Raw genomic sequence first — 20,310 nt, 5'->3', positions numbered from 1 at the left:
CAAACGATTTCTTGGTTTCAAACGATGACGCGTATTAAGACCTTTTTGATTGTCTGAGATTGCTAGAATATTATGGCTTGTTATTTGTTTGGGTTGTGGTATCAATATGAAGAACATCAAATAAATGATCGTCATATCTTTTGGTTTCAAATGATGATGAGAATGAAGATATTTTTGATTGTTTCAGATTACCAGAATATTATATTAATTACAACTAATTTTTCCCGTATCGTAACTAGATGTACAAGAATTACATCTTACAGCTACAATCTTACTTTAAAAAATTCTACGTATCAAATCAGTGAAAAGCTTCAATTTGAAAAATTTCTAATTAATCGAATTAATCAAAATAATTCACCAACTAACTAGCCAATGATGCAACGGTCTGAATAAAAAACACCTGAAAGATGAAATTTACTTAAAGACAGTACAACTCCAAACAGAAAAGACAAAGACTAAGATTCACGATACTATCAATCACGCGTAACTAAAGCAACCGTCCAAACATCCAACTTCATTTTATTTCACACCCATAAACCGCGAAACTGTCCTTATATCCACCCCTTATCGAGCGAGATCGAGAGGACTCGACGCGATTGGATATAGAAAAGAGGAAGACAAAGGTGGCGAATCGAGGGGGAGAAACGGGGTAAGCGAGGGCGGAAGGGTGAAATCGCACGCGTGACGGCTCGCCAGTTATATTTGCGGACGGGAAATCGGGGAATCGCAGAAGTGGGACGCGGGAAATTTCCAATAAAGGGAAATCCAACATTCGGTGCCGGCCGGCTGCGCGTCAGGCAGTCCAATAACAAAGCAATAACTATCGACGATGCGCGCACTGCCATTATACGTGTCTACCGGCATCCACGTAAACGTAGCTACGTGACGGTGTGGCCGATGCAATTGCATAGTCATCTCACCCATACTCTGACTATTCACCCCCCCTGTGCTCCTGCTTTTCTATCTCTCTTTCTCTAACTATAGGTATTGCAACGTGTGTTCCTTTGACATACATATATGCGTCTGTATTGTGAATATTTAAGTTGAAATTGGTAAATAGACAATTATTACGAGACACAGTAGTCATTAACGTGTGTATAGTTTAGAAAGTAAATATTATTCTTTTTAACGATGGTATGTGTAGAGAAATTGCAAGAGGAAAAAGTATTGCAGCGAGGACATTGTTGAGATAGTAGCGGTGGAATATTTGTTGTAAAATTATAAATACACGTTTGTTGTGATGGTCAAAGTTTTGTAACTCGTGATAGAAAATTTGTAGAATTATGTCGTAAAATGATCTTTCAAAATATTTCTCTTTTTACTGTTGGCTTGTTATTTTGAAATAATACGATCGCAATTGGAAATTCATTTTCCGTAACAAATTTAAACGAATCTGTCAAATTTGTCAAATCTCACCCTTTCTCGTCAATGCGATGTAATTCCTTCGATCATAAACGGAATTAGAAAACAAACCAATCGTTTAAAACATTTCTTCCTAAATTGTATTAACAAGCGCATATATAAAAGTAATTTGTTACTAGTAATCTTTACAACACTATGCTGAATACTCACGGAATTTTAATTATTTGCACTTATGATTTCAAACTTTACCATTTGAGAGTAGTATTTTATTAACATAGTTCTTGAAGAAGCTACTCCTCACACGAACGTTCATGCTTAAATAAAAAAATTTAGTAAAATCTTCAATTATCTTCTACAAAAGAACATATGTTTTACCAACATCAGTTATTGAAATCGAATTGTCGAAAAAAATGCAGAGCAACAGATAATCGACAGGATGAATACGTAGAAAAGGTATATCGTTGTCGAGGCGAGGTCACGCGTGTTCGCGCGAATGCGTCAGCCACAGTCGCGTGAAACGATCCGAATTTCGGGGCGAGATCGTCGCGCTGTAACGTCCGGTTCGATCGGTTTACTGCGCGGCCGCGATCGTACGGTTTATCACATCCGGAAATGGAATTGTTAGGGGCGTGTTATATACCCACCGTCGACTGCCTAACCCTGATTTTTTTTCATTCCGACGCTCGTTTTTTCACCCGAACTGACCGCACGAACGCGAGCTGTCTCGCGTCGATGAATGGCGCGTTCCCAAAGCAATGAGCGGGATTGTAATTCGTCCAGAGGATATGAGTTGCGAATGACAGAGTTTAGCGATTTTTTCCCAGAATAATGAAATATTTTTGAACGAGAAATATTGTCTTTTCTTTGCAAATTGCTATATAGTACATCGTTTTTCTTGGTTTGAATATTGGGCTTTTAATACTTTAGTGATTGCATATTGTATCATCAAATGAATATATTTAATGTTTCGGAAAAATTATTAAGATCGTTTTTGGGTATATAAAGAAGGTAGAACCATGAATTTAAAGTAGGGAAGTGTATCAAGTAACAGGTCGATAATAATTTTTAATCGAATATAAACGCTAAATTTATAAATGTGAACATTTATCTTTGTATCGTTCAACTTTGTAATAATATCATTCAACCAGGGATTCAATCTTATGATATTTCCTATGCTTCTTTAATTTCTACCGATTTATCTATCTAAAATCCTTTTCATCAAACACAAATATATAAAATTCTCATAAAAATTCTTATAAGACAGTATGTTAAAGAAGCAGCTTACACCAAAGTAAACGTGTCACGAGCAAGGAACGACCCGCAGTTTCATCAGAGACGAAGAAGGAACGAAAGTTTCCGGTCCCCCTGGCGCGCTTGACGAACGTCGAAACCCCATAACGCTCGCCCATTAGGCCCATCACGCGATCAATCGTCGGGCTTCGAGGCGACCTTCGTCGTTTATTTAATTATTGATTGCACCTTCCTACGCATCCCCTATTCGACTTATTGTTATGACAGCGTCAAGAGCGCTCTTTGAAACGCGAGATTAAACCGCACCAGATTCCACGTCCGGCACTCTACAACGGAATCGTTCATTGTTCGTCCGATCGATACTTTATGCGATGTAATTCCGCTTCGATAGAACATTGCACCTGACATGTAACGTTACATCGCCTGTAATGCGTACATAGATTTACGAGACACTTATAGACACGTTTCACATTCGAAAATCTATAGACACCTTTTATGATCACGTTGTGTATGTTATACGAAACATTTTGTAATTTTATTAGCACCGTTTGGAGACTATCATAATTGTATCGGCAAAAGTTTCTTACACATTTATTCTCATTTTCTTGTTTTTTTAAATCGTAGAATCCTTCGACTTTGTGTGGTCTACTAATATATGATCATAGTGTTTTATTTATTTGAATCGTTTACTAGCCGGATGCATAAACCGGAACGCATAGAAAACTAACAATTACGAACACTATTTTTTTAAATTTCCCCTGGAACTTTATCCCTTGGATAGATAAATTTACGAAGAGATGCCGATCATTAATTCTATATTTACCTAATAATTAATAACGGCAAGAAACTTGATCAGTTTGGCTATTGAGAGATTCGTTTCTCGAAAATACAAATCCAAAATCAACCCTACGCTTGAACAAAGGAAATCCTTTGGTGTCACTGGACGTCTACGCGACAATCCTTCGAAACCTTCGAAAACCTTTCGATCTGTCGCCGACGTGCCCCATGACAATCCCGAAACCATTCTCGTGCCATCCATCTATCCCGAGTCTGTCGCATAATAAGCTGTTCGGGGGTTAAGCGGGAAACTCGTGCCTCCCAATCACGAGAAGGGTAGAACAGCATCAGGGGCGAGGGTTCCCGCGCTACCAGAAAAGCAGAACAGGGGGTGGCTAGAGTGGGGAGACTGGTCTATAAGAGAGAAAAGAAAGAGAAAGGTGAACGGTGTTTTTCAGCAGAGTAAACCGGGGCGGTCTGTTGGGGGTGCATCACACACGCGGCATTTATGCGAGAATAAAAGAGGCCACCCTCGCCCCGGCGTAGCGCCATTTTTATCGTGTGCACCACGCCCGTAACCAAGCCCCAAACCACCCCCAGCTCCGCTTCGGTCAATCGTCCGGCCTGGATGATCGTGCGCGCGCGACCGATCCCCGTTTAACCTGGATGCGTGCAAACAACGCGAGACGCTTTTGATTTCACCCCTATTTTTTCTTCTTTCTTTTTCCTACATTTTGTCCCGTGTTTTTGCCCCTTCCTTTTTCCCTGACCGGGGTTTTTTTCCCATTCGTTCTGTTTCCTACGAGGAGATCGGACCGAAATTTTCCGGCATGCGGAACAACTACCCGGCCTTTGTTTCCTCTGTCGATACGGTTGACCGGCGCTACAGCTCTACGGTTAAACGCGACCGTGCTCGACTTCGATAGAGTTACACGCGCAGAAATGATAGGATGAACTTTTTTTTCACAGCGCTGTTTTTTTTTTTTTTGCGTCATACAGTTTTGTTTTTATCTTCGGTGCTGGGTCTTCTTTCCGATTATTTTCCATTGTAAATTGAAAGCAAGGGTTGTCGACAAGGTGATGATTTAATTGCGAATTACTCTCGGCACAATGAAATCTCTATTCCTATTTAAGAGGCGAACGATTTAAGAGGCGAACGATTTAAGGAAAGAAAGAAATTTATAGAAAAACGTTTAAGGAAAGAATCACAAGGAAACTTTAAAAAAGTAAACAGAGGAAAGTACAAAGAACAAAAAAGAATATGTAATAGTAAAACTTGCGTAGAATTTGCAATCACGAAAAGTGCTATGAATTATCAAAGTAATAGGTAGAATGCCAACTTGCAGAGAAATATGACGTTCTAAATGTTCGTCGATTCATACATCGTTGACTTCATCCCCTGTAATAGATATTTCCTGTCGATACACGAGCATGCTAACCACTGCTCATACGAGTCTTCCTAAGATCTTTGTAACGTTCTCGCGAACGCGAAAGGGACGCATGGGGTCGGTTCTCGTAAACAGGATACGTCGTTACAGGGGGAGGCTAGCATCCCTCTATTAGCATATTATAGTGCTAGCACAGCGGCACAGTAGGCAATAAAGTAGACAAGTAACAGTCAGCACCAGTAATCCCTGCGATAGGGCATGACAGAACGATAATAGTAATTCGAGTACGACGTACAAATCGTTTGTTTCCCCTACGGAAGTTTTATAAGTTCTGATAAATCCTAATTTGCAAGTTTCGTTATTAGAAATCTGAGATAAAACGTAATCATAGCAAACGCAAAATGAAAATCCGACATTTGAACGTTTTCTGTTCTTGAGATAAAGTGAAACTAAATTTCTACTATGTATTAGAAAATTGAATAGAGCAGATTCGATTCAGATTTTCCTAAATTGCTGCATTTTTTGTAATGAAAGTTTAAGTCACAAATGTATTTGTATTCTTGAAGCTATTTTAAGATTCTCTGTAAAGTACAATCGTCATTATTAAATATCGTATAAATCAAGGAATATTATTATAAAGCTAAGATCCTATTTAATTTTAGAAATCTAAAGTTCTGCATTTGTGAAAACCGCGCAATGTTGTTTCTTAGTAAACAGTCTGTCATCAATTTTCTCAGATAATGAATAACATAATTGACAACTAGAAGAAGTTAAAACATTATCCGAAGATTTAGACATCGATGAACTTAATCATCCGATATTACAGAGTTACAAGTTTCTGAAACATACGTACACGTGTAAAAACAAAGGATCACGAAAAATACAATTTCTGCTGTCTCAGCGTTATTTCACTGCTATCGTGACCATTGACGCGAATCCAACGATTGTATAAAAAATTAATATTCACCTGGAAAAGGTGCAGCAACGTCCAGAACAGTTTACTCGTTCCATTTCGCGCGTTAACCGACCACTCGCCGGCGTGATCATCCGAAAGAAGAAAACGAAACGCGAGCTCACTCCGGATTAGCGAGACGTGGCCGGCTATTGATCTCGTTTTTCATTCGCTTTTTGTCGGAGCAGGTTTTCGATCGGTGACGAGCAGTAGGCGCCGTAATAAATCGTGATGTTTTTACAAAAAAGACAATTTTTATCGGAGTCAACGACAGCGGCCGCTGTGGCAAGTCTTTTTACTCCTTCTTACTTCACTACTTCCACCCTCTTATCCTTTTCGCTATTTTAAAACTGGTTCTTCGCGGTACAAATCGAAGGATCGTCGAACGATGCAAGTTCATTGAATCTGTCAACCTTTTCAATTTTAAAGCGATATATCTCTGAGATGCTAAGGGTTCCGCATTTCTACTTTCGGAATACCTTTTATTTTCTATATTTCGTATTTTTATTTTAGGTGCTTTAACGTGTGCGTTTACATTGACTTTATTGGAATGTTATTCTTCTTGATTACAGTTCTTTGGCTCTTAATTAAAAGAATCTGCAATTATATACGGTTTGAGCTTATTCGTAGATTGTTATTAAGGAATTTTAATTTCTACACATCCGAAATGCTTGGATTGCGTATTTCTATTCTGCGAATTAATTTGAACGTTACTTTCTACTTTTTCGGAATGTTGTTCTCTCTCTTAGAACCCTTTAATTAAGAACTTAATGTAGGATATCGTCTTGCTTACGAACGTAACAATTTTAGTATAATTAAAGATAAAGTATAAGTGTGAAAATGAAACTTAAACAACGTTGTCTGCGAGTTTTAAGATATTACACACGATGAAATACCTAAGGAAGGAAATTCCGACCAACTGTATATATCTAAAAATGATAACAAATTAACGCAATTGTAAGATATAGACTTGTTAGAGAATTCCTTTCTCCGAGGTCAGCTATGAGTACGACGCGTTAAAAATTGGAATAAAATTAAAAAAAAATGTTCATTGTATTTGGAGCACGGTTTACTGAAACAACTTCATATCTACATTTTCCTGTAAGTAGACAACTTCCAGATTCTGCACATTGTTCGTTCGACATGTATGTACCTGGATCATCTCCGGTTAGCACGACTAACAAACAAGCTGACCAACGAACTATAAACATCTGGTTTGCAACGATATTAGAACAGGCAAGACAGTGTAGCTCTTAGGAAAGTTCTTCGACATTACGGAAATATTTGTCGATAGATCATCCGTTTTCTTCATTCCGGATTAAGATGAATTACGATATGGTTTGGAAAGAAAAATAAAGAATTATCTTATCGTAAACAAAGTTGCAATGTTTTTTAATATCGTGGATATTTAACTACGAGCGTGTAATTCTTACATAATCAAAAATTTATCATAAATCGTCGATTAAGACGAACCGAGTTGACTCTTGTTTATGCGATTAAAGATACCGATAGACAATATTAGAACTTAATATGTAAAAATAAAGGTGATGTAGAATTGAATCAAATTGATAAAATAGTAATACACGAAGTGATATAGATTTCAGCGAGGAATAACAAGTAGATAGAAATAAAAGTGGTTTCAGCCCTCCCTAGCCAGACACACGTGCTCGCAGTTTACTGTAGGAAATGCTCATTTTAGCGAATGTTACATGTTAGCAATGCAACATAGCAAATATTACACGGTACATTAAACAAATTATTAGTCAACCGTATTTAACCCTCGATTTAACCCTCCTATTAGTACTGTAGGCTCATAGATACGCCACAAAGCTTTGATTAACAATAAATTGAATTTTCTTTTGATTTTAATTTCATTTTAATTTATGTTCAATGTTACCTCATTGAGACCAACAATAACATTTATTCCTTAAAATATACAAAGCAAGTTAAGATTGAATATCCTAAAAAACTAAAACTTAACTCAAATTATTAAAATCGTCTACAATCTACTGGAATCATTGAGAAATTAACATTAAAGGACTCGAACCGTTAGTGCTATTGCTTCACACAAACTATCATTATCTATTTTCCCATGACACCAAAAAGTCGATGATTAAAACGTGATACCATCGAAAGACCAATACGAAGAGTTCCAGTAACATTAAGGAACTAGATTCTTCGGTACCGTTTTTCCTCGTTGAACAGGTGCAGCGGATCCTCGGTGACGCGAGAAGCGCGCGATTTTCTCACCGTTTTCACAACGGGGAAACCGAACGAACCACGATAAAGATCAGCCGCCACCGCCGCCTACCTTAATTTTCATAGCGACTGGCGAATAGCGGCCGAGCGTTTGTCCATTAAATTCCGCCATTTTAGATATCGCGGGAGGGGTGTTTCGCTTCGTTTCGCAACCTAAACACGTGTACGTACACGATACATACGAGCACACCTCGTAGTGTGTAGACGGAGGGGACGTAAAAGAAGTGGCGGAACAGAGAGGGTCGGGAAGAGGAAAAGAGAGGCAGCAATAAAAAAGTAAGGCGCTATCGCAACGAGGAAGTCGGTGTTTCGCGGTTGCGTGCTCGGCATGAGTTGACGTCAGCCAAGATGGCTGCCGGCCGGCCCTCTCCTTCATCATCGCGGAACACGCATACACACGCACGCCATCATACGCGCGCGTAGGCGCAATGACACCGGGGAGGTTCCGGGGCAGATTAAGTGATTAGCTGGGAACGGAAGAGGGGAAAGGATGGGGGTAAACTGAACCGACAAAAATCACATGACACATTTATATGTGCATAGATATCGTTCTATGAATTGGTTCGGTTGACTATAAACTTTTCATGTTTTTGATAAGAAGATATATATATATATATACATAGAGGTTTAACTACTCTGAAAAATTATATTTGTTATTATTATTTAACACGAGGATATATTGCGAATGGTTTATCAGTGTTTTCGCTAGTTGGATTTTTATGAGCGCAACTGACAAATGAAATGTAAATAGGGATTTGTCTTTCGATATTCTAGCGAGTACTTTACTGCGAATTTACATGTTGTTCTGTGCATTTATTTATTTTTTTTTTTCTTTCTCTTTTGTACAGAAGAAGAATCGGAATGTTTCACAAACATATAAATATTCATAGTCTAATTATGAAAATCTGATTCATATATATATATGGAAGATTGAATTGAATGGATGATTCTGAGAAGGAGGAGAAAGGAATACTGCGATAAGCGCAATTCTGCAGCTGCTGATCTTGTTGTTCAGAAGAAAATATTTTCTTATCGATGAGGGATTATGAATAGAGCTGATGTGAAGGAATTTTGTGTTGAAATCTCGTGACCTCGCGAATCAGGGTGGTAAAAAGAAAAATAATTATATCTTTATAGACGCATGAGAAGTTCGTCGAGCTACTAGTTTATAACAATATTTTGAATGTTCTTGTTGAATTAGTGGATAGCCCGTTTCGCGATTATATATTGTAATATCAGGCCAAGTAGAAAAATCCTTCTTACAACTTTCAGGAAGTTAGAGTGACAGTAGTCGAAATCGGTATTGTTTCAGACTTAACTGCTATATTATTTCCGCCTTCATTTCTAAATTTGTTCACTGTGATTCATTAGAAAGAATCGTCATTATCCATCTCTGTACTTCTAAAACAATTATTTATCCACTATAATCAAACATTCATTCACGTATCTAATAAGTACTCTATACTCTTGTATCGCGAATTCCATATTCAGAAAAAGAAGAATTTACGAGAGGCGCAAGTGTACACATTAAACTTCCCTATATAATTTTCCGATACATCGAATAACCAGTTGCAGATTGAAAAAGTAAATTAGAAAGTAGAGGCAAGAAATCGGAGCATGTTTGCACGCGATTAATGTGCATTTCGAAGAACTGCAACTACCTCATTGTCAGTCGGCAAGAAAACGACAATTTAAAGAAAAACAAGCCGTCTCGTGACAAGACTGTCATTTACTTGTGGCACTGTGCAATCGGACTCCCGGGACGAGCGTCGGAAAAAATCGTAATTCGATATTCCGAGAATCTTTGATAAAAAAAAATAGAAGGCGATAAACAAGGTAAATCAACGTCACTCTTCTAGGATCTAATAGAATTTTAAAGAACTTTCACTCTTAAAGAATCTAATCCTTCAAAGTCACTCTTTTGCTGTTACACGTTTGTTGTTTGAGTAACGTAGTAACACTCGACTTGTCCACAAAACATTAATGCGATTAGCTGGAAACGGTTTCCGCCACGACGTGAGATGGATAATCTCTAAACGATAAACACGATCTATGCTCGCGTTCCGAGATAAATAAATCAATGGTTCGCGTGGAAACGCTCGTTACGTGCCACGCGAACGATATTCGCCGCGGCCTCGATCGCGCGCGATACCGATCCGTAATCACAAGTAATTGCATGGGACTCTTTTCAGTTTGCTCGTTTCTGGCCCGGCGTGCGCGTGATTGAATTTATAACGGCCTTTCAGTCGTTCAATCGTCGTTCCGCTCGCGAACTATTCGCGGAATCCGCCTACGTCGGCGTGTGTTTTCTTCGTTTCAGCCGAGAGCAGGAATTTTTTTGCGACTGGTTACAGTTGGATCATTTTCGATAAAAAATATTGCCTCAGCCGGTTTGTCACGAATATATTTTACATCTAATAGCTTTGTTTTCTTCTTTCTTTATGTAACTTGAATTCTTGAAATTCAATCGAAATATGAATATCAATGAGAAGTTATTTGCTTCGAAGCAAAGTAGTTCGCTTGATAGATCAAATTTGCTTGTGTAAATTTGCCGCGACTCTTGAGTATTTTTTCTTTTTCTCCAAGTAACTGAAGCTTCTGTGCTCTTATGTACAGAGTCACACACTGGTACAACAAATATCGTAGAAATGTTCGAAGCTCTCTTCAATTGTACGTTTGACGGAAACTAAATTCAACGAGTAATCGATTACGGAGAAGAGTCATCTCCACAAATTGAATATCACTGAACATCAAATGGCTGCCACTATTATAATCGACTTTGTTAGTTGGTCAAATATAATTTTATCAAATCGGACACCTTTAATGCATTTAATGTGGAAGAATTTCGATTTTGTATGCAGCGTTGTGTTAAATATCAGTGACTTGGCAAATACAGTCTCATCCAACTATATCATTGAGAACATTACTTGCATAATGTTCCACATGTAAAAACATCAACGCAAATTTACTTTTTACTCTACATATATAATGAACATCGACGTGGAAACATTGTACGAAGTTTGCTATTAATTTCCGTCGATCGTAATTTCCATGCAGCCGGCGAATGCTTACCGGTTAAAGAGCGACGTTAACGAAAATTTAACGGCGAGTTAACGACGCGACACGCTGAGCCAGTAACCCATAAATGCGTACACCGGGGGTTGTACAGAGCCGCTCTGGAGGGAAGAAGAGAGAGAATGCGAGGATGAAAGCGGAAGATAGAGGTACAGAGGGAGACGAAACGAGAGAAGAGAAACGGAGAAGAGAGAAAGAGAAAGAAATTGGAATCCAGGAGGGGGAGAAATCTGTGAGCGCCACCCTTTCGTATGTAAATTCTGGAACACCTGGAGGCAAAGGTCGCATGCAAATCAGTCCTGTAGCCATCTGATCGGGGCCCAACCGCGGCTCCTCGTGCAAACACGTGTTTTTTACAGCCTCCGAAAATCGTGTCGGTGTTCGCATATTTTTCTTTTTTTCTGTTTTGTTCTTTTCCTCTCCCCTCGTCGTTTTCGTTCCACCGTTGCTCTTTATCGGGTCGCGATTTCGGGAAACACCGATCGACCAATCGGAATATATTTTCAGGCGATTCAACGCATGGTGGCGTTCTGTTTGTCGACATGCGGAACGATTTTCATGGCAAATATCAACTGGCCGGTTTACAGAGAGAGGCAGAGAGTAGAGGGAAAAAAAGCCACCGCAGAAGCGCGGTTTATCAAATTTTTTCCCCTCGCTTGATTCCCTCCCCGCTACCGCCACTCGACTACTACCATCACCATTAATTCGCGAACGTGTCTCCGGCAGGGAAAAAAATCTGCACCACCGGTGAAAACAACAAATCCGATCCCCGGCCCGCGAATCGACCATCGAGACGATTAATTCGCCGTGCATGCTGGCTTTTTTTTTTTTTTTTGTAAAGTCGCATGTAGTCGAGCAACAGTCGTGAATCTGATCGACGGTATTTTAGTATTTGGAGCAGAAAAATCCATTGTGTGTACAGTACCGCTCAAAATTATGTGAACGCAAATTATTTTCGATAGAACGTAATTTAATTATGAAATTACAAAATTCAGGACGAGTACAAGGTTTATCAAAGCTATCGTAAAGCAATGCAAAAAATTGCGTCTGTATGTGTCAGATAATATGGTATTTTGACTTTTAATTGTCCTCGGCATGTTTTGTTAAAGGATACGTTTTATCAAATTAGAAATGACAAGCTATGGTGATTAATATCAGCAATAATATTTAAAAATTAACATCTCTCTAAATTCTGTGTATTTAACTTTTCATTTATTATTGTTTCGTTAAAATTCATATATCATTGATAAAAATCGTCTCAAATCTCCATATACTTAAAAATGGTAGTATACGTGTATATATCTGAGAGTAGATGTGAAGAAAAAATGCAATTGTATCGCAATTTCATTTTGCAATAGCTAATGATAGGTTTGAAAGTGAAAAATAACGACGGGTAATTTTTCCTGATCACAGATAAAAAGCATCGATCTACATTGCAATCGATTGTTGATCAATGCACAAGCGTGATCGTCTCCTCTTTAGAATAATTTATTCGGAATATCTACTGGGACAAATCAAAGGATTTTGATTGTTATTCACGTGACATTGCGCACAAATTTTCTGCTGTAGGTTTGTTGTTCGCGATGTTTTTTGATATTGTTCGAACAATAAGCAAAAAGTGAAAAGCTTGGTATATTTCATGTAACATCTCCTTCGTAGTTTTATATATATTGCAATATGTTTTACATAACACGTTCTTCGTATATAGTTAATTATTTTATAACGTAAAGCTATAAATGAGCTTGAAGACGCATAAAAAGTGATATTATTCAGTGAAGCAACTGGTGTTTGTTAGAAAATCACAGTTTGATGTCAGGGAATGTAATAGACTGGGTAAATTAGATTCTGATTAGATTCGAAGGGAAGAAACTATGAAATTGTATCCGTCGAAAGAGGTCCATAACTAATTAAAATCCTTCTCGAGGAAGTAATTAACCATCACGGCGCGAACCAATCAAAATTAAAATCTCCGGGAGTCTGAACAAAGAAATAACTCGTAAAGCAGACTCTGAAGTAACAATTTCCTACCCTTCTAAAATATTATAATAAACTCGTCGCTACAATTCGTATATATATTTCATCACCAATCGAACCAAATTATGCATAATACATGAAGAACTGTCTTTCTAGATATTTAGTAATTCTCAAGCAGTATTGCGCATAAGTATTCGGACACTTTGATCCATTTGTAATAACAATATGCGAGTAGTACCAAAGAATACAAATTATCAATGACGAATTAATAATTAGAAATAATTTTCACTATCCTCTTATCATCGGGAGTTGTCAGACCAGTAATGTTAAATTACTTACTAAATATGACTAGTTGTATTACCCTATGAGTCTTTCTGTATCTAAAAAATTCTTTTCAATCTGACTTATAATTCGAACACTCAGAAATCTAAAGGCTTGTCACGTAACAAAATATTTTTATAAGGTTCGATAATAACAAAAGTCAGTTCTATTATTGAACATTATTGAACGTATAGCATTTCGCTAGACATTTCACAAGATTTTTGTAAAGTTTTAGAGCGTGGATGAACATCGTATTCTAATCGTTCTAAGGTCTCAACAGTGAGCAAACCCACTTAAAGTCACTCGACTCAGGTGTCTCTGTAAAATCAATTTTCACTGATCTTCAATTATTGCTCTTAGATTTACGCTACTTAATATTATCCATTATTTTCATCAATGTGTGTTAACTGCATATAGTTTCCCAGATAAGATCGCAGGTCTAAATTGTATTACATTAATTTGTTTTGTGAAGCATTCAAACATCTATAACAGTTTATACTCGCGGAAAGAAACGGCGAATAATACACATATGCACTGGGTGGTCCTGCGAAAAGGAATCTATCCAATTACCCCCTTTTAATTGCCCGTTTCTCGGATATTCCACGAGCCTGGAGGCGCGTCCATTTCATATTCAGGCATTTCGAATGCAAATACACGTGGTAGACATATTAATTCCCCGTGTCTTTACACGACCTATAAAATCTGAGCGCTAATTTTTCGTTTCATTCTTATTTCCCCTCCTCCTCCCATTTCTCGCTCGTTTTCTCTACGATTTTTTCTTCCTTTCTTTCTTTCATGTACCAACGTGGCTCGCGGCGATGCCAAGCCAAGCCGAGAAAGTAAAAAGAAGCTGAAAAGCGAGGTGGACGTGCACCACGTCGTCCACCGCACCGGTCGGCTTGCCAACGCTTTCTAATTATTCTCTTCGTTAACGACCCCGGCCCCTTAATTGGCCAACGTGACGATACAAATCGTAGTTTCTTCCATACATATGTATGCGCGATGTAAATCCGAGTAAACGCCGCGATATGAGCGAGCCGCATGGGATAGAGACGTCACCGCGGCCCTGAAATACGCCCGCAAGAACTGCTTAATTATGCGCGAAACGTCGTCGATTTTGCTCCTCCTGTTGCCCGGCACGATCGTAGAAATACGTGCTGCCCGTCCCTTTTAACCCCTTTAACGCGGGAGGTCGTTTTTTTGTACCTTTGTGTTGCGCCTTGCCAGTATTTTTTCGCTGAGAGATTATACCTTCATATTCATCGACGTAGGTACTTCGAGTTTTTGTTCAATGTATAGTCAATAAGCTTCGGTAGTTCGAACGGAGATTATAATTTAACTTCGCGAAGAATTTCCTTCTGGATAATAGGTCGTCGACTTGTAGTAGTTATTTCATTTACGAAATATTCGTCTTTTTTTCTTCGCTTCTTATTTACGCGTAAGTATAATGAATAAACTGCGGATGTTTATGCGAACGTGGAATACTTGAAGCGTGTAAAATTATATAGAATGTATAGAGTATACAAGAATGTACAAAATATTCATTTAATGTTTGTAATGTACTCGGTACGATGCACAGGGGATGAAATAATTTACGTAGTAATGGAGCTATAGCGAATGTACGTTATCTGAAGCTCATCGTAAGGAAATTAATGTTTCATAAATTTAAAATATTGCGTGTTTTTCTTCTTAAAAAGAATGATCTTATATGGGTTTGATATCATCGTTTTTTAATTGATATAAAATTTATAGAAATATATATGTCGAAATACGTTTGCAGAAAATTTTTAACATGAATTTTGGTTACATACAAGCTGCACTGGTTTCGCAGCTTTGATAATTCTTTTATACTCCTCGAATTTCTCGACTTTTTCGCTCGAACTTTAAATATTTTATGTAGCTTCACTATTTAAATGTTTCTTTTCAATCCATCCGGAATCTTTATTTTTCATAATTTTAATTCCCGAGGTTCGTCTCGTTAGGTACATGGCAACCGTATTTTCCCCCGTGACGCGAAACCGACTTCTCGTTTTTTACTTCCAAGAAGGCTACGGGTGACAGACACGGGTCTGATAGGCAGGAATTAGCTTGAAACGCGGCCCGAAGTTCGGCAAGTTCGGCCCTCCTTGGCAATTATTGATCTGATAATACTCGCGGGCCAACCGGTGCACACGATCCGTCTATTTAAGTTCGTTACGTGCACGAAATGCATTTTCGAGTTTCCCAACTCTTTCGGCCGAGTGCGCTCGTTGTCAGCTTAAATAATTGAAACGTCCGTTCGACTATGTTACGAAAATTTACGTTCTTCGTTTATATCGAGGGGGATCTAAAATAATAATTCTCATGAATATTTTGGGAAATATTATCCTGTCATAATACAGGTGTATCTTTATCTCTTCATTATCGAAGAAGGTTATTGATATTTATAGCGGAATAATGGATTTATAGAGCAACTATTTGGTATAAGAAATATTTTTCTGATCTTTCTCAACATATTTTCTTTGAAACTTTAATGACAATGGTAAGAACAATAATAATATTCACGGAAAAATGGTGGATCTATAGAGAATAAACTATGTTATACAAGAAACAGTGTTCTTGCCTTTTCCTGATATTGGTCAACATATTTTGAATCTTTAGATATAGGATCAATTACGAGTAAAATTAAATTTCGTATACTTTCGTTAAAACCCTAAGTACAGTATCAATAACACCTAGTATTTCGTGATTTTCTTACAATTTTAAGAAAAATTACCGCTTAACAAATAATAGACATCTTTCGTAACAAATAGTAACTACATCATTGAACCAAAATTTGTCAAAGCACTAAACTAGAATTCTCGATGTTCCTGACTATAACTCCAAACGTGCTGTTCTTACTATCCTATGGAAGTTCCCATTATTACCCATAAACAATTTCCACTTCCCTTCGCTAGTAACAAAAGAAAAGGGGCAAGAATCAAAACATGGATACCAAAACAGAAAATTACCGCGAAACTTCGTAGCGGGAGCTCTTTCACGCAGCGTGTCCAATGTGCAAGGTATCGAACGGGACACGCGTACACGGCCTCATAAATCGATCCTGCTTACAATTATGCTACGCGTCCAATAAATTAGTTTTTTTCACCGATGGCACTTTTGCAAAGGCGCTTGCGTGAAACGTCTGGTAATATTATCATTCCTGTTCGTTTACTCTGTAGTCGGCCTGCGTTCGCCCGGCGGCGTTTATCGGCGTTGCGTGCACGATGGCATATGACGCTGAGGAATTTTTTAATGGTGTCCCATTGCGCCAGAGGTTCGTTAAATTTCATGGAGAAATATGGCTCGGTTTCTGTCGTTGGCGCGGGCCGAACGCCGGGCCAGCTCGTAAACACGCTGCTCGAACCTTAAATTTTTCCTAATAAGGACACGCTATCTGGCCCATTATCGAGGGCCCCGTTCACCATTGTCCCGTTAAGACACACGCCGTAATCGGGACCTGTTCCAGATAACGTGTAATTAATTATGGGGCGCGAGAAGATTAGCCGTGGTCAGCCACCGAGCCTTTTTTAGGGACTTCTCTCTGTTAGGGAAGCTTGTTTTTCGTCTCTTATCTTTCTTTTTAGAAATCGTGACTATTCTCTGGGTGTGTTTAGAGAACGAAAGTATCTGTAGTTTTAATCTCTGATTATTGGAGAAATGTACTAATAAAGAATTCTATCAAGGAAAAATGGTACAGCTACATCTTTTCGTAAAAAGAGATAAATAGGGAGAAACGTTAATATGTAATATATATGAGTTTTTAAAGATTTATAAGTGCGTACGATAGTGTTCAAAACATGTAGATTTTATATTTTTAGATTATTCTAATATCTATGTTTAGGTATCTAGAGAATTTATCTCAAATTAAAAATTTTATCGCCTATACGTCTTTCCCTTGGATTTCTGAATTCTAAAGAAACCGATTTTCAATTAAATTCGAAGTTAGATTCAATTCAAGTATCTTCGCTTTCTTTTAATATTCTCATCGGCAATTTATTTTCTTAATTTTTCTCGTGTAGCAGCATAATTTATATTGTTAATCGTAATTTCGTGAATGAAGTAATGAAAATTTTTCCATTAAAGTTTATCTTTGCTCATAGTTTACTTGGAATTAAGTTAACAGTCACAAAATTTGTTCGCTTATACCGTTTCTTTTTTAAATCTCTCAATTAATACACTCAAATATAAAAAATAGAAGTAAAATAACTATGGTAGGACAAGGGAGGATTTATTTTCAAGAGTAAGGTGTTCTTAAGCCGAGTTAACGATCGTTGAAGACTAGTTGGCATAATGGGTAAATGTAGATACTTCATTTTATATTCCCTGGGTGACGTTTGAAGAAAAAGTAAATTGATACTTTACCCTAGCATCGAGTAAAGGTTAAAGACTATACACGAACATAATGGTGTATGTCTAAATCTATTTATTACAGACACAGAGAACGATGATAAACAGTGAGATACTATCGAAGGAGAAAACTTTGTCTAGCGTGTTGTTCCAGCTTTTTTATGACTGTGATTATCGCTTAATGGATTAGGACAAGTTTATCTTTACGGTTTAGAGCTAGAAATAGAAGAAAAATTGCGCTATGCTGTTGCAAAATAGGATATCTATATTCTATTTCTGTTTTTATTTAGCTATAAAAATAACACGACTAACTATGAAGATAAATACGATACCATGAAAACTAACATTGTATATTAACTTTAGAATGATTTCGAACTAACCAACTTAACACATAAAGATTCAAAAATCCAAGAAATAATAGTCCAACGAATAAAATTGCTTTCAAATAATAGAGAAGCTTCGTTCAGTCAGAATCTTATAAAATATAACAATAAGCAGATTCTATAATAACTCCTATCGAATAGAATCCACTTCATTCTTTATTTCGATTGCGGCAAGACAAACTCGAAATATATGTATAGCTTTGAAAACATCAGATTAACATTCTTCAGTGATATTTCACATCGTTAAGATGCGAGAAAACGTGTCCGAAGTGCGTAGATCATTGAAATCATTGACCCCAATTTTATAACAATGACATAGAACGTAAATCGTCATTTTTATTATGACATGATTCTTTCTTTTTTTTTTTTTTTTTTACGCTTGTTTCTCGTTGCTCGAGGAAAGAATCTACCGCCGACGATTTCTCAACCCTAATCTCAAAGAATTTTAAACGCCTCTGAACAATCGTTGTATTTCTCAAGACCATGAATTCTGACGGAATATTCTTCTCCCCTTCTTCTCGTTCTTCCCTATTCTCCGTACGTACTATTGTTTCACACCGCTTAAAGAGGGAATCAAAGAAGAATCGTCTATTCTTCCCGCGTTTGATCGTCGCGCACGAACCGCAAAAGGGTTTTATTCGTCCGCGAGCAACCGAGCTGGCTAATGATCCAACGATTTATAAGCGATCAAAGGCCGATTCGAGCATGAAACCAGGGGCTGTACTTTTTTAATTAACGCACCTTTAATTAGCGGTAAAAATCGTCTTGCTAGCTATCTCAAATTGGACTGTACCTCTTAAATCAGTTACTGAGACTAACAGGTAAAGGAAAAAGCGGGGAGAGAGCGGGGAAGAAGAAAAAGAGGAGGAGGAAGACGCTACAAAGTAGAGCGTCGATGAAAATACATCATGAGGGCAGGGCCGTGTGTACTTCTTTCCCTTTCCTTCCCCATCTCCCGTGTATTCATTTTTTATCTCTCTTCTTCTTTTTTCCTTTCTCGTTCCCTCTTTCCTCTTACAACCACCTCTTTTCAAATTGACGCCGTGCACGCGAACGAAGTGAAACCGTTCTCTCTAGGTAGCCACGACGACGAGGACTGCTCGTGTGAGCGGCCAAGCAACGTCCATAATTAATGATAATTGTTCAACTAGCTTGATGGCTTTAATTAAAGGCAGTTCTGCAATTCCGCGCGCGGCGAGCTTACTCCTATTTTCCCCGTCTCTCTTCTTTTCTCTCTCTCTCTCTCTCTCTCTCTCCTCTCCCCCTTCATCACATAGTCCCTCACCCTGTACACGTTGTTCGTGTATCTCTTTCCTTCTTTTCCATCGTTCTCCTGTGTTCTGTCTATCTAACCTCTGGTTCTCTTTTTTTTTTTTTTCGCTTGCCGCGGTTTTCCGGCGCGGCGGTTAACGTTTCAACGAGCCAGCCTATCTCGTAGCCGGATCGAAATTCCCCCGGTTTTGAACTTGACGAATCGAAAACAAAAGGCGATCCATTATTGTCTTCGTGGCAGCATAATGAATCAAGAGCGGTGGAATTTTCATGGTTTCGGCGTGTAATTAGCCGCGGAACGCGAGAATTACCCCGTTAACGATTTCCACGGAACCCTCGTTAGACGAGGGAACACTCGTTACCCGAATGCCCTGTTATTTCGAGCCGGTGTATTTTTATTCCTTGTTGGTTTACTTGCTCCTTTCTCTGCGTTTTACATCGGTGATTCTATTTTTTATTAGGTCTTTTTTTTATTAGGTTTCCCTTATTTCTTCTTTTAACGTCGCGGAACAATCAGATCGAAGACTCGTTAAAAGAAAATCACTGGATAGACCAATTAGATCTTTCGTTAGATCTTGTTACGATCTTGCTACTGGATTTTATTATGATTTCTAGTGGATTTTTTAAGAAACTTTTTATTCGATGATGAGTTTGATATCGAAATGTATAATTCGTTGAAGCTAATTGTCTTAATACTTGTACATATAATTGCATACTATTCGATTTAATGATCGTATCGTGTGCCTACTTTTAATGGTAAGTTAATTAGAGAAGATCGTCCGATGTTTATTAAAAATCTAATCAGAAAGGGAAAACGTTCGTCGCTAGCTCCGATTAATACATCTGCCATACCTGTTTATGATTAGTACTCTGTTTGAAATCGTTCCAAAAATACCTCTCGCGTAAATACATCTTCAACAGCATTCGC

General features: G+C 38.0%; 1 protein-coding gene across 1 annotated transcript in view; it reads left to right on the top strand.

Annotated features, from left to right (window-relative positions):
* Mesr6 (misexpression suppressor of ras 6) overlaps positions 1–20,310 on the top strand; it is a 470,406-nt gene that overhangs the window by 208,707 nt on the left and 241,389 nt on the right. The window lies entirely within an intron of this gene.

This window comes from Bombus fervidus, chromosome 2, assembly GCF_041682495.2.
Source record: "Bombus fervidus isolate BK054 chromosome 2, iyBomFerv1, whole genome shotgun sequence".
Lineage (NCBI taxonomy): Eukaryota > Metazoa > Arthropoda > Insecta > Hymenoptera > Apidae > Bombus > Bombus fervidus.
This window is presented reverse-complemented; position numbering and strand designations above follow the sequence as displayed.